The following is a 15,728-nucleotide window of genomic DNA, read 5'->3' as shown; positions in this document are numbered from 1 at the left end:
AGGATCAAGACCATCATGCATCTTATGTTTAGGAGATTTCGGCTCAATCGTCGGCTGAGGAGAAAATGGAATAATACTGGCTGAAGGTGTTTTTGGGGATTGCAAAGTTTGAAAAGCAGCTGCCTGAGCTCTAAGATGACACTTTCATCGGCGTTCACGTGCAGAACGATTTCGTCTAGTCTTAGTAGGAAGTTGAGAAGATTGAGGAGGAGGAATGTTCTCATCCTTATCATTTGGGTGTTTAGGTTGTGGTCTCTTAGGTTGAACAATAGGAGAAGAGGAAGGTCTCTTCTCTCTATAAGAGGAAGGAGGAGGAACTGCCCCATATAAGGGAGGAATATTTGGTTTAGGAAGGAGACCAAGTCCATCATGACGAGGAGGTATAGGTCTACCTTTAGAAAATTTATTAGACATAGACGTAGTCACATCCATGGGGATGGGTTGGGAATCTTCTTGAGGAAAGACATTAGTTTTATCTTTCAAAGGAAGAACTTCCTTCCCAAGAACGATAGGAATATCAAGTTTGGGTGTTCTAGGTTCACTTAGAGATAGGATCATATCTTTTTTCCACTTTTGATAAGATTTAAAAAGATGATCACTTCATGGAGGAAGAGATTGAAATTGTTTAGGCCAAAAGTAATCAATAGGAACGCTAGGAGTTCTTTTAGCTGGTTTAAAGAGACTATGATTAACAGTAACAACTTCACCATTATGGGGAAATTTCAAACACTTGTGAATAGGAGAAGCAATAGCTTTCATGGAAGATAGCCAAGGATAGCCTAGCTTCACACGAAATTGTTCGGATGATGGAATAATAACAAAGTCCACATCAAGGGATTTGTTATGGACCTCAACAGGTAATGTAATAGAACCAATTGCAAGAGAAGAAAATGCATCAAATAGTTTCACAACCACATTTGTTTCATCATAGATCACTTGATTCAATTGCAAAGTAAAAAGAAATTCTTCAGTAATGACATTAACCATACAAGAAGGATCAATAAGCACTCCACGGCAAGGTGTATTCTTGACTTTTGCAACTATATATAAAGGACCATCAGGTGCCCTGATAGTTTCACTGGAATCAAATGTGATGGAAGGTTCTTTAGGGATTTTCTGCTGCTCCACAAAGTTAATCACATTAGGAGTCATAGACACAAGATCATCAGGTGAGACAGAGGAATCAGTAGTATCAATCGCATTAGAGGTATGAGAAGGCAATGGATCAGTAAAAATTTGAAGATTTTGGTTAGGAGGAGCTACAGATGTGTTGCCTTTATCATGCATACCAGAAATAGAGATAGTATTATTATCAATCAAATCTTGAATTTTACCCTTTAAAGCAAAACATTTTTCAGTATCATGCCCAGGTTGACGATGAAATTGACAAAAAGATTTGTTATCAAAATAGGGTGAATTAATCTTTGCAAGATCTATTTGCCTTATAGGAGGAAGAGTAAGCACATTTTGTTCCAATAACTTATTCATAATACTATGCAATGATTCATTCAAAGGAGTAAACTTTCTTTCTTTCTTGAAAAACTTAGAAATAGGAGGCACACCTGATGCTACATTCACATTGTTATTGATGATGTTTTCATTGAATTTAATGGACTCTCTGTTCGGTTTAAACTTCCCAAATGGTTGTTGACTACTATCACCCTTATCACTCGAAGCCATAGGATTTGCTTGTTCCATTTGACTCACAGTCAGTTGATAATGGTGAAGAGTTGCGCACAACTATTGGAAAGAAGTAAACTCAGAAAACAGGAGTTTTTCTCTAATATCTTTTTGTAAATTAGAAATAAAGATTCTTTGAATATCATTGTCAGGCACTGGAAAAGAAATTTGAGCATACAAATGCTTATATCTACCAATGAAATCAGTCACTTTTTCTTTAACACCTTGTTTGCAATGCATTAAATCAATCAAAGTAACTTTAGGACTTATATTGTTTTGAGATTGTTGAATGAAAGCATTTGCAAGTTGTTCGAAAGAAGTAATAGAATAGGAAGGCAACGAGAAATACCATTGTAGGGCTTTATCTCTTAATGTTCTAGTAAACAATTTTGCAAGCAACCTTTGGTCGTAAGCAAAATCGGTACATATTGTTTGAAAGGTCTTAACATGTGTTAGAGGATCACCCTTACCATTATAAAGCTCCAAATGTGGAATTTCAACATGTTTAGGGGGAATAGCTCAAACAATGTCAAGAGAAAGTGGGCTCGCAACATCAAATGTGGGCACACTAAACTTAGATTGATTCATAGAAGCAATTTGTTGTTGTAAAGAAGAGACAGTTTGTGCAAGATTGTTAATGGTCGCTTCAGTCGAAGAGTTCATATTAGACGTGTTAGATTGTGATGGAGGTGTTATGTTATTGAAAGAAGGTAGAGAGTAAGGTGGTGGGACACTATGATAGTCATAGGAGATGATTGGACAGGAGGAACACTACAAGGAGGAATGGAAAACAAATTGCCCCCTTGCGTCATGTTCATTTGTGGTGATATAATAGGAACACTTATTGAAGGAATGAAAGAAGAAGTTGGATTGAATGAAGGAAGAGGGTTGATTGAAGAAGAGGGATTGCCCCCATGACTGGTGATCATAGGGGGAATGTCTTGTGTTGAAGTAGTCATTATGTTTGATGTAAAAGTAGGTATACTAGCAATAGGAGTTGTCAAAGGAATAGAATGATTGACTTGAGTAGGAGGTTGTGTATAACCCAAAGTTTCGGCACAACTCTTCATAGGCATCACATTCGAATCCACAATGTGTGCAATACCACGCAAAATATCAATTCCATTCTTATCACTTTGAACCATACGTTTTAGGCCCTCAATTAATGAAAGAGCTTGACTATCGGGGTATTCTTGAGACATCCATTGTCGAAAATCATCAAATTGGTTATCCAATTTTGAAAGTTGTTCTACAGAAACCTCATGGAGAGCTTCTTCATCATTAAGAGGATTAAAGGAATTACCCATGTCCTCGTTAAAAAGGCCATTCAAATTAGGTTCCATCTCCTCGGTAATTACACCTTGGAAAGACTTAATTCTAAGGCTTCGTCTAACGGGAATAGTGTAAGTAGGGCTTATTGTTGTAAAACTCATGCACTAAAGAGACAGAGAAGATTTTGAATTTTAGAGGTAGCAAATTTCAATAAAATCAGCCAATCTCCTAGATTTAAGCTGTTAAATACAATCAGGACAATCTCCCGAAATTTCGGAAAAAATGTCCGGGACCGTGGCGAACGGAGTGCACACGGTCCTCGCAACTTTTTTCGAAATTTTCAGGGATGAAAGTTATGATGATTTTAAAGCTAATCTGAAAAAATTGAGTGATTTTACGATCTGTAGATAGGTCAAATTAAAGTTGCAATCTCGAAATTGAACCCTACCAAGATTGTTGAAAAATGTAAAATTTGAATTTTGAAAAAGAGAGGGAAACTAAAATTTTGAATTTTATGATTTTAGAGGGAATACTAAAAGCAATGCAAGTTTTGAAATTTAAAAATTGACTCGATTTCATGCAAAATTCAAATTTGAAAGTGGAAATCAAGGTTGTTGCAATTAAACACTTAATTTCAAAAGTCACAAACTACAAAAATTTGAATAAAGCACTGAAATTTTGAATGAATGCTAACACACTTTTCAGATTTAGGACTGTAAGAAACACAATTTTGATATGAATTTCAATTTCAATGATTTTTGAATGATTAGAAGCCTCAATCCAAGCAATCGCTAGACCAACTTTGACTTTAATTTTGAAGGTGTTAAAATTGATAAAATCAGCCAAAATTCTGGATTTTAGCAGAAAAATACAGTAAGATCTAGCTCCCGAAATTTTGAAAAAAATGTCGAGGACGATGGCGCTCGAGGTGCACACGGTCCTCGCAACTTTTTTCCAAATTTTCAAAGATGAAATATATTGTGATTTTATTGCGGAATCCAAAGTTACAGCCGATTTGGAGGTGTTTTGATCAATGAAATTATCAGTCAAAGGTTGAATCAAGAAGGTCTTAAAAATTAGGGTTTTGACATTTAACCACTTAATTTTCAGAATTAAAGCACAAATATGAATTGACAATTTGCAATAGAAGGATAGATCTGAAACAAGCATTAACAATTAAACATTCCACAAGTTTAATTACTAAAAAGAAAATTTTAGGGTTTTTATGCAATTAGCCTCTAAAATTTGCAAAAGATCAAACATGGAAATGTAATTAAGGAAAAAAAATTTTCAGATCTAACCATGAATAATCAGAATGAGGATGTTCACGTCAGGTTCACCAAAATGTAAAGCGGAAAAATCGAACCCTAGTCATTCTCCCCTCCCAACTCCAAGGAGAGAGAAGGGAGAGTCACTAGGGTTGATGGTTGTCACTTAGGAAGGACTTTACATTCAAAAGAGGGGTTGAAACCCACAAGATCCAATCCCACGCAATGCAAGATTGGATTCTAAATGAGTTTCAAGGGTTAAGACATCAAGGATACCCTCTTTTGTAAAGAATGTAGAAAGATTGATTGAACTAGGAATGTAAAGTGGGAAAGATTTGCTTATAAACAGAGATAGGGATATGGGATGAAGCTGCGGACCTGGAATTAGCAGTAAAATGTCGAGACGGTGTTGTTCTGCAAATTTGAGCGAAAGTTGATGGGACGATGGCGCCCGACGTGCACACGATCCTCCAAAAAATCCGTGAAAGGAAGGGGGATCTGTTCGTCTCTGCACAAGGATTCCAGATCTTCAATTACAGTCGCGTACCTGCAACCTACACACAGAAAAGAGAGGACGATTGGGGGGTTAGGGATGAGGGGTTTGCCTTTAGGTCAAACCCTAGTTTTGGAATTAACCAAGAAATGAGAATGCTGTAAATGTAAATGTTTGTAATGTAAACAAGTACTGATACCTTGTTGTAAGAATGTTTGTATTCTTACATGCAAAGGTGTAATGTATGTAGTATGTTGTATGTTGTATGTGATCTCCTCTTCAATGGTTGAATCCTTGTCTTGAATGCAACACTTAGCCTTGAATGGAGACTTAGAATGATCAATTGCTTGAAGGAATGCTTGAATGCTTGAATGCTTGAATGTTTGAATATCGTTTCCGCCTTTTTTCCATCTTCTTAAAATGGGAGAGGAAATGTAGTTTATATACTCGCCAATTAGGGTTGAAAGACTGATTTTCCCGACCTTAGGCCGACCAGGAAACAATATTTTCCAATTTGCAAACTTAAAGACCTGAAGCCCCATAAGAGACCGGGCCCAAAATAGGGCCAGGGACCAGGGCGCTGGGCGCCATGGTCCCACCTCCAGGGACAATAGGGTGCAAGGAGGATCAGGCCAGGGTGCAGAAAAATGCAGTTTTTGATGTCATGAACAAGTTTCGGGGTCTCCATTCAGGTTCCGTGTTGCATCGCCATCATGAAGACCCAAATGCAGTCGAAATTGCAAGTGTCGCAATTTTAGGACGCTACAGGTGGTATCCACTTTTAAGGTCAATCTTGGTAAAGTACTTGGCTTCCCCTAAACAATCCATTAGGTCTTCTATTATAGGAATTAGAAATCTATATCTAATGGTGATCCTATTTATAGCTCTAGAATCAGTACACAATCTCCAAGTACCACCTTTCTTTGGGGTTAAAACGGTAGGGACAACAAAAGGGCTAATGCTTTTCCTAATTAGGCCTTGGTCTAAGAGCTCTTGGATTTGCTTGGTAATCTTAACATTTTGTTGGGGAGTCATTTTATAAGCTGCCTTGTTAGGTAAGGTGCTCCGGGAATGAATTCTATTTGATGGCTTATGGTTCTTTTAGGAGGTAAGGTGGTTGGTTGTCCGTCACTTACTATGCCTTTGAATTTCTTCAACAAGTCTTAAACCTCTTTTGGCAAATATGGGTGCTCTTTCTTGTCTTCCTACTTAGGCTTCATTACTAGTGCAAACCCTATACCTTCACCTTCCTCAAGTGTCTTCAAGAATTGCTTTTCACTCACCAAAAGAACATTAGGACCTGTTGTCCTCTTTTCACCTTCCTCAAGGATAGACCGAATATTGAATATGACTCCATCTTTCTTGAATGAGTATGCATTCTTGGCTCCATCATGAATAGCTTGTCTATCAAATTTCCATGGTCTTCCTAGTAGAAGATGGTATGCATCCATGGGTAGGACATCACATAGCACCTTGTCCTTATACCTCCCAATGGTAAAATCCACCCATGCTTGCTCATTAACTATGACATGTTGGCCTTTGTTCAACCAAGTGACTCTATATGGGTTGTTGTGAGGTATCCTTTGCAATTTGAGCTTACTCACTGCCTCTTCTGACACAATGTTGTCTGTTGACCCTGAATCAATGATCACTTTGCAAACTTTGTCCATAATCTTGCATTTGATCCTAAATAAGGACCTTCTTTGGCTTGGCTCTTCTCTGACCAGTTCTTTGATCAAAGTTCTCCTTATCATCAAGTTGTCACCTACCTCTGACTCTAAAGCAACCTTTGAATTCTTGTTTCTTGAAGTCTCTTCTTGAAGATAGTTCACTCTTCTTTCACCACCATGTGATGATGATCCCTTCTCTGGACACCTATATGCTGGATGACCAAGTTGGTTGCAATGGTAACACTTCATTGTTGCAAAATATGAGGAACCTCTACCTTGGCCACTAGATATTCCTCTAAAACTACTATTTGATCCCCTTCCTCTATTGAATCCTCCTTTATTAGTGCCACTCTCTTGCTGCTCAGTGAGTTTAGACTCACCTTGTGTCCTTTGTTCAGAACTTCTTCTTCCAAAGCCTCCCCTATGGCCTCTATTGTCTTTTCCTCTACCTCTACCCCTATTGTTGCATGAGTCATGTCTTCTTTTCAATTTTTCTTCCACATTAAGGGCAAGTTGATAGGTTTGATGGACTGTTTTTGGGCTCATTAGACTAATTTCTTCTTGGATGTTCCACCGTAGACCATTTAGGTACCTAGCAACCTTGAGACTCTCTTCTTCCACTGCATGAGATCTAAGGCTAAGTTTGTGAAACTCCTCTGTATAACTACTGACATCAAGGTCCCTTTATCTTAAGTTTTGCCTCTTCCTAGGAATTTGCACTTCATAGTCATCAAGGAGATAAACTTCTTTGATTTTGACTGACATCCCTTTCCAAGAAGAGATGAGTGCTTTGCCCATTTTCTTCCTCTCATCTTGCCCAAATTTCAACAATGTGAGAGTAGCTCCTCTCATCCTTGACTTGGCTACCTTGACTCTTTGGGCTTCAATTATACCTTCAAATTCAAAATGGTTCTCCATGCCTTCTATCCATTCTAGGACCACTTCTGCCTCCATCTTACTAGTGAACAATAGCAATCCTTCTAGTGATTTACCACTTAAGGCCTTCAATGCCTTCAGGAAAGGTTCTTGTTCTAGGATAGGGTCAGGTTTAGGTACTTTTTCAATCTATGACACTTCTTTACCCTTCCCTTCTGCTCCTTCAACCTTTACCAACACTTCATCTGCCTTGGTTTCAATCTCACCAAGCTTACTCTCCAATTCTAGCAACTTCTCCTTCAGGAATCTATTTTCTTCCTCCTGCTCATCCACTTTCTTTGCCAACTTTGCATTGGTCACGATGTTGTTGTCTACTACAGATTCCACTGAGGACATCTACTCACCTAGCCCAAATCTTATAGGCTCTGATACCAATTTGATGGGATTCACCTAGTTTGCTAACACTTCACCTAGTTGGTGTTGCTCAATTCCACCAACTCTCCAAGCCTAGTTACACTCTAGACCTCCAATTCCTTCTCATTCTCTTCTAGGGCTTGCTTCTTATCCATTTCAAGGTGTTTGCTTCAAGTGTTTTAGCTAGGAACCCTACCAATTCATAATGCTTCACATATGCTCGTTATGGTTGTCTTGGCTTCAACTTGTCAAATTGACCTCCTACTATTGTGAGTTGATGCAGAGGTGTGGAGGTGGCTACTAACATGTTTTGAATTCCTTTTGGGTCCATTTGAGGTTTGCAACCATTATCTCTCTTACCGATTTCACCATTTTGCCTAGAAAAGGGCTACAAGGAATTAGCCCTATTAGGCCTCCAAAATCCGGTTTTCTAGGGCTTGAGGGAAAATGGTCCAAAAGACCCCATAGAAAGTCTAGATTTTATTTAAATATACACCTAACCTCAAGTTATTTTTTTGTTTTTGGTTCCTTACTCCACCGTACAATGCCCTAACCCCAAAATGAGGTTTTTGAAGGGTTTCTAGGCCTTCTAACTAGTAATGATTGGTCAAGTTGGTGTTTGGGGATCAAATGGCCTTTTCAAGGCTTCTCCTTGCATAGGAAAATATTTATGGACAACTTGGACCCCTCCAAAAGGTTAATTTGTGATCTTGCATCCACCCCTGCACTTTGCACTCCAAATTCACCTTGTCTCCTCTAGATGGGTTGCTCCTGGACTCGCCTAGAACAAGGTGACAGTCATATTAAATGTCATCTCCAGAACTTGTCCCTACATATGTACACTGTACAAGTCGTTTCCCTCCATTTCCCAATAGGTCATGATGGTAGCACGGATGGAGTTCATGGGGCAACCATTTTACATAAAACTGCTATGTATAAGCCAAAATTGGTTGTTTGCAAACCAAAACAAGAAAACACTAATACAAACTAATTAAAAAGCTTGAAATGGAACTAAAAACTATATAACACACTAAAGAAACTCAATCCATTACTGGATCAGTGGATTTAATCCATTTGTATTCACAAAATGAGCAAATAAAGCCAAAATGATGACAAACAGTCCGAAAATGGGTAGTTTCAGAATGTTGATCTTACAAAAATAATATTCAAACCTTGGTAACCATACAAGAGAGGGTTTATATAGTATTCCCCATGTGTGGAGTCATTCTAGGGAATTGTAGAATCCCTAACTCCATCGCTAATCAATTTAGGACAAAAGTTGTCATGATAGCTTTCAAAAGTTGTCATGACAACTTTTTGCAACTTTGCACTTTTTGCATTTTTGTCCTTCTCAACCTATGAGATCTATGCTAAGTCATCACTCATGACTTATAAAGCATTTCTAAGACTAATTTAATCCTCCCTAATGCTTATACCAAGTTTTGACACTTTTAACCATCAAGATGGTCAACTACCTACTCAAACCACTACTTATGCACAAAATGCAAACCTAGGAAGAAACTGACTCTACCAGGCCTACATTGACTCATCATACTCACTCGTGGACCCTCCTCAAGTCCTTATTCACTACCTAACTTGGCTAGGGTCAGTACAAGCCAAAATTGAGAAAATACTACTAGCCTAAGTCCTAGGTGCTCCTGCACCAGAATGGAAAACAACTTTTAAAACCAATGAGGGGTTGTATGAGTGGAAGGTCATGCCATTTGGGTTGTCCAACGCCCCTATTACCTTTATGAGGTTGATGAATGATGTCTTGGTGGAGTTCATAGGAAATTTTGTGATAGTATACCTTGATGATATCTTGATATTTAGCCACTCAAGGGAAGAGCACCTCAAACATATAGATATGGTCCTCAAAAGGTTACATGAAGAGAAGCTAATGATAAATTTGGATGTGTTTGTTCATGCAAGAGGAGATCATCTACTTGGGCTTTGTAATCTCACAAGGTGAGTTGAAAATGGACCAAGAGAAGGTAAGTGCCATATTGTCTTGGCTTACACCTAAAACTATGAATGATGTCCAGAGTTTCTATGGTTTAGCAACTTTTTATAGGAAGTTTATAAGAGGATTTAGTCATGTTTGTGCACCAATGCTTGACACCATAAAAGGACAAAAGTGCAGGTTTAGTTGGACCAAGGAGGCAGATGACTCATTTGAAACCTTGAAGAAGAAAGTTGCAAAACAACCTGTCCTTGCCCTACCAAACTTCAACAAGATATTTTAGGTGGAATGTGATGTAATCCACATGGCTATTGGTGCAGTACTTAGTCAAGAAGGAAGGCCAATTTCCCTTTTTAGTGAAAAGCTAAATGATGCCAAGAGGAGATACTCATCCTATGCATTGGAGATGTATGCTTTGGTTTAGTCATTGAAGAAGTGGAGGCACTGTTTATTGCCCAAAGAGTTCATAGTTTTTACTGATAATCAGGTACTCAATTTCATAAATAGTCAAGAGAAGTTAAACCACTAGCACATGAAGTGGGTAGAAACCCTACAAGCTTTCACCTTCAACCTCAAGCACAAGAAGGGAGTCAAGAACAAAGTTGCAGATGCCTTGAGCAGAAGGGTCTTAACTATCAATCAAATCAAGATGGAAAGTGTTGGCATTGACACCTTGAAGAACATGTATGATGTTGATGAAGACTTTGGAGAGATCTACAAGGTATGTGAGTCTTTTGGTGACCAGTATCATGTTGAATTTTCTGAATTTTTTATCCAAGAGGGATTGCTATTCAAAGGTGGATAGTTGTGTATTCCTAAGTGTTCAATGAGACTGAATATCATTAAGGAGAAGCATTGTGGAGCAATGGCAAGTCATTTTAGTCTTGACAAGACCCTTGACCTTGTTAAGAGACATTACTACTGGCCTAAGTTGCAGGCAAATGTAAGGAAGTTTATAGAGACATGTGTAATCTGTCAAAAAGCTAAGGGGAAATCCACCAATGCAAGCTTGTACCAACCCTTACCCATTCCTTCTAGGCCATGGGAGAGCATAAGCATGGACTTTGTGTTGGGTCTGCCTAGGACAAGGAGAGGGTTTGACAGTGTTTTTGTAGTGGTGGACAAATTTAGCAAAATGGCTCATTTCTTGCCATGTAAAACCTCTTGTGATGCCTCATGTGTTGTAGACTTGTTTTTCAAAGAAATAGTCTAGATACATGGGTTGCCTCTAAACATAGTTTCAGATAGGGATGTGAAGTTCATAGGTCACTTTTGGAGGACTCTTTGGAAGAAGTTGGGAACTAACCTAGCTTTCTCATCAGCCTACCATCCTCAAATGAATGGGCAAACAAAAGTTGTCAATAGGTCCTTGGGGAACCTATTAAGATGTTTGACTAGACAACATGGAGAGAAATGGGATAATATGCAATCACAGGCAGAGTTCTCATACAATGACACCATAAATAGAAGCACGGGGAAGTCTCCTTTTCAAATTGTGTATGGCATCCACCCAAGGGGTGTATTGGAGTTGAGGGATTTGCCCAAGGAAGAGCCCATTAGTGTAGATGGTGAAGCTTTTTCATCAACCATCAAGGAGGTCCATGACCAAATGAAGTCTCATCTCCAACAATCTGCAGTGAAGTACGAGGCTTATGCTGACAAGAAAAAGAGGGATGTATAATTTAGTGTTGGGGACTTGGTATGGGTACATTTGAAGAAGGAGAGACTCCCAAAAGGTAAGCACACCAAGCTCATGCAGAGGAAGATTGGACCATGTCATATTTTAAAGAAATGTGGACAAAATGCCTATGAAATCCAGCTTCCTCCTGATCTTGGATTATCACCCATTTTCAATGTGTGATCTTACACTTTTCAAAGATGATGGCAATGAAGTGGAGGAACCAATGCAGGTTGTAGAAGACAATGATATTCCAAGGCATGAATCACCATAGTTGAGCAAGATTCTAGACACTAGAATCACAAAGAGGACAAGGAACAAGGATTACATTGAGTATTTAGTGGCTTGACAAGACAAACTAGACTCTGAGGCAGTTTGGATGACAGATAAACAAATTTCCAATAATGGTGCAAACCTCCAAACTCTGATCTCAAGTGGGCTTGAGATCTCTTCTCCCGGGGAGTATGGTGTAGGAGCACCTCTTCAACAAGAAAATCATGGATCTGAGGATGAAGACTAGGATCATAGTGTTTGTCTTAGTGTCTTGTGTTTATGCAAGTTTCATGCATCTCATGTAAGACTTTGTTTTGTATGGTTTCAAGAATGAACACCCCATATAAGACAAATGGTGCATAAAATAAGGATGAAACATGAGGATGCAACAATCCCATGTTGATAAATAAAATAATGATTAATCGTGAGGATGAAATAATCCCATAAAGTGATGGATAAAATAGGGATGAAACATGAATATGCAACAATCCCATATTGATAATCGATAGTCAAAACTAGGAGGCCACATTTATGGGCCCCTCTTAATATGTCAACATAGTCCTATGTTGATGTCTTAAGGTAGATAGAAACAAGGACACACACCTTCAAGGATATATCTGCTAGTCAATAATGCATGCATTCCAAGCTAGAAAGAAAGACTCTTGAGTAAGATTTGTTTCTTTAAGAAAGGAAGAGATAATTGTAAAAGATATATCTTGCAACAAATATAAACAGATCCTTTTGAGGGATGTATGATTAACAAAGGAGGAAGAGATATTTGCATAAAGATATCTACCTCCAAGAGTAGAGGAGATCCTTAATAAAGATGACATATTGGAAGGATAGGAGGACTAATAATACACACCTTCTCCAAAGTGGATTCTTAGGATTTCATATTTTCAGCAAGGGGACATTATTCATAAAAGATGCACCATTTCAAACAAGGAAATGCACACACACTCATAAGAAATGACATCAAATTATGAAAGATGTAACTCAACAAAGGAAAAAGACAATATTTGGAAAAAGAGAGAGAATTGAAACATTATTCTTGCCCCCCAAGAATGGAGAGAAGGACACCCAAGAGTGACCATTTATAAAAGAAACGCTCTTATAAAATAAGAAAAAGATCCTCACCAGGGATGCATATCACAATATAGAAGGTTTCATTATAAAAGATGCAACTCAATAAAGAGAAGAATTTGATGAATGATTATAGACTTTCAACACTAAGGAAGAAGTTCATGTTGGCATAACTGATGGTTTTGGCACAATCGATTCATCAGGTAGTATTGTCATTGATGACCAGCACTTACCGGTGAAAAAGGCCAAGCTCATAGGCAAGAAGATGTGGTAAACCTCAATGGTTTACTCATGGCTACAAATAGTATGGAGGATTCAGTGTTTCCCAAATATGCATCATTGACACACTTGAGCAGTGTGTTGGTAGAAGGATAATCGGTTGAAGGGAAAACAAAGTAGTTGACTGGTCAGTCAAGCACCCAATAGGTATTGAGAGCAGCTTCTTAAAACTAGCAGATGAAATGATGATGTGGTCGCAAGAGATGAATCAGATTGTAGTTTAGTAGTCTTATGCACGACCAGAATACTCTAGACAAATAGGTGATCAGTCTAAGTGATGATCAGTGACCGGTGGAAAAAGGTGAAGAGCTACACCGATGATACAGGTTGAAGGTTAATATCCACTAAAAATCTGGGAGCAGCGACCAATAAGCTAGATGCGATGACCAGAGGCGAGTCAGTCATGGTGAGATAGCATCAAACAAATGGATAGGGAAGTCTACTACAGTTAACAACCAATTAAGATGAGATTTGGGCAGATTTTTCGGTTTGTATTAAAAAGACAAAACATGACCCAGAGGTTGGTGAAATTATGAGTTGCAGAGACAGTTAAGGATGACTTGTTGGTGAGATTGTTGGAGAGCACATAGAGAGAGTGTGGGAAGATTTGGAAGGTTTTGAATTTCAAATCTAATGAGTTTTGTACAAAGGTTTATGGCAAAAACCAAAAAGAGTGATTGTAAAAATTGCAAAGTGAAATTCAAAGGAGAAGTGATCCAGTAAGGTAAGAAGAGGGCATAACTGCTAAGTAAATAGAAGAATGGTGAAGAGAGTGTTCAGAGCTCAGAGAGTGTGAAGATAAGAGAAAGAATGCAGAGCACCAGTAGAGTGCACAACAAGTGTGATGCAGAGCACTGGTAGAGTGCAAAGCAAGTGTAACCAGTGGTGAAATTGCAGAGCTTCATTTGGATTTGATTAAGCTAAGAGTAGTTATTATAGCAAATCATTCTCTTTGTTGTTTTCTAATAACTACAATAGTAAAATCCCTTAACTGTGCGGACTTTAACAAGTCCCTTTGTAAAATCCCTTAACCGGGTGACATTAGAAATGATGATCATAAGTCCTTTAACAAGGCTACCTCTAACAGGGTAAAGGTTCTAATAGACCATAAATAAAATCCCTTAACCGGGTGGCACCTAACAGTGTCTTTGTAATCTCCTAACACTGATGGCTCCTCACAGGGCATACTTCAGAAGAGTGCAGATTTTTTGGTTTTCTACTCACATCATGGTTTTCTCCCATTTGGGTTTCCACGTGATAAATCTTGGTAGTCTTGTGTGCTTAATTTTAGTGTGCATGTTTCTTATCAATGTTGCTTATACTGATAAGTGTTAAGTTTAAATAAGAAGTTGTGATTAAGGTTAAATCTATAAAACCGGTATAGTGTTGATTCACCCCTCCCCTCTTAGTACCGGTTGGGACTAACAATTGTTATCAAAGCCTTGGTCCTTAGATTAAAAAGAGCTTAACAACTTAAGGAAAGATCCAAGATGATGCGAAAGGAAGGCCCCAAGTTCTCTAAGGAGAATTACATATTATGGTGTGGTAGAATGAAGCTCTACCTAAGAACCCTAGGAGATCAATACTGGAATCATGTAATCATAGAGTACAATGAACCTACAGAGGTTCTCACTGTAGATCGGATCAAAGAGAAGAAAGATAACATTGCAACTGTGGATATGATTGCTAGTACTCTATCTGATAACGAGTATGTTGAGGTTCAAGATCTGAAAACAACCTATGAGATGTGGAATAAGCTGAAGACTGACTATGGAGGAGATCCTCATGTACAAAAGGCTAAGGTGGATATTTTAAGAGGCAAATTTGATGAGATGAGGGTGCAAGAAGGAGAAAATATAGAACAATACAATAAAATAATAAAGAATGTGGTGAATTCCATCAGAAGTGCTGGAGGAAAACTTGAAGAAGATGATGTGGTCAACAAAATCTTGAGAACCTTGCTATCACAATATGCCATAAGGTTTCTACAATTCAGGAACTTAGATCTTTGGGAATAGTTTATGTTACAACTAACTCCCTGATCGATAAGTTGACTGCCTTTGAATTGAGCAACTATGATAATAGTATGCCTGAGATTGATGTTGCCTTTAAATCTTCCATGACACTCACACCAACAATGAGAAGAAAAGAAACTAGAATTAGTTCTACTGCAAGAACTGGTCATTCTCATGAACATGACAACTTGTTATTCAAAGAATGGGAACAAGATGAGCTTGAAGCCCTAATAGGAAGAAGGTTGCCAAGAGGAAAAGGGAAGTATAGAGGTAAACTACCCCTGAAGTGTTTCTCATGCAATAAAATAGGTCATATTGCATCCAAATGTCCTGATAATGATAGGAAGGATAACTTTAGAAGATACAAAGAGAAGAGAAAGGAGTGGTATCTTGCAGAAGAAGGAGTTACCGATGAAGAATCAGAAGGATCTAATGGAGAAGGGATTGCATTTGTAGTGGTAAAGGAGGATAACATAGAGGAAAGTGATATGGCACTGATTTCCAATTCAAACCAGTGTGGAGACTGGGTAATTGATAGTGGTTGCACTCACCACATGACTAGTGGCAGGAACAAATTACTTAGCATGGAGGATTGTGATGGAGGACTGATGAGATTCGACAATGATGCTCCTTGTGCTATAAAAGGTAAGGGATCTATTGCCCTAAATGATAAAACTAATTGTGAAGATGTTTACTAGATAGAAGGGATAAAGTATAGTCTCTTAAGTGTTGCACAACTTAACAATAAGGGTTACCAGTTGGAA

The sequence above is a fragment of the Cryptomeria japonica genome, chromosome 3 (genome assembly GCF_030272615.1).
Source record: "Cryptomeria japonica chromosome 3, Sugi_1.0, whole genome shotgun sequence".
Lineage (NCBI taxonomy): Eukaryota > Viridiplantae > Streptophyta > Pinopsida > Cupressales > Cupressaceae > Cryptomeria > Cryptomeria japonica.
The sequence above is the reverse complement of the archived record's forward strand: the minus strand, read 5'-3'. Positions refer to the sequence as shown.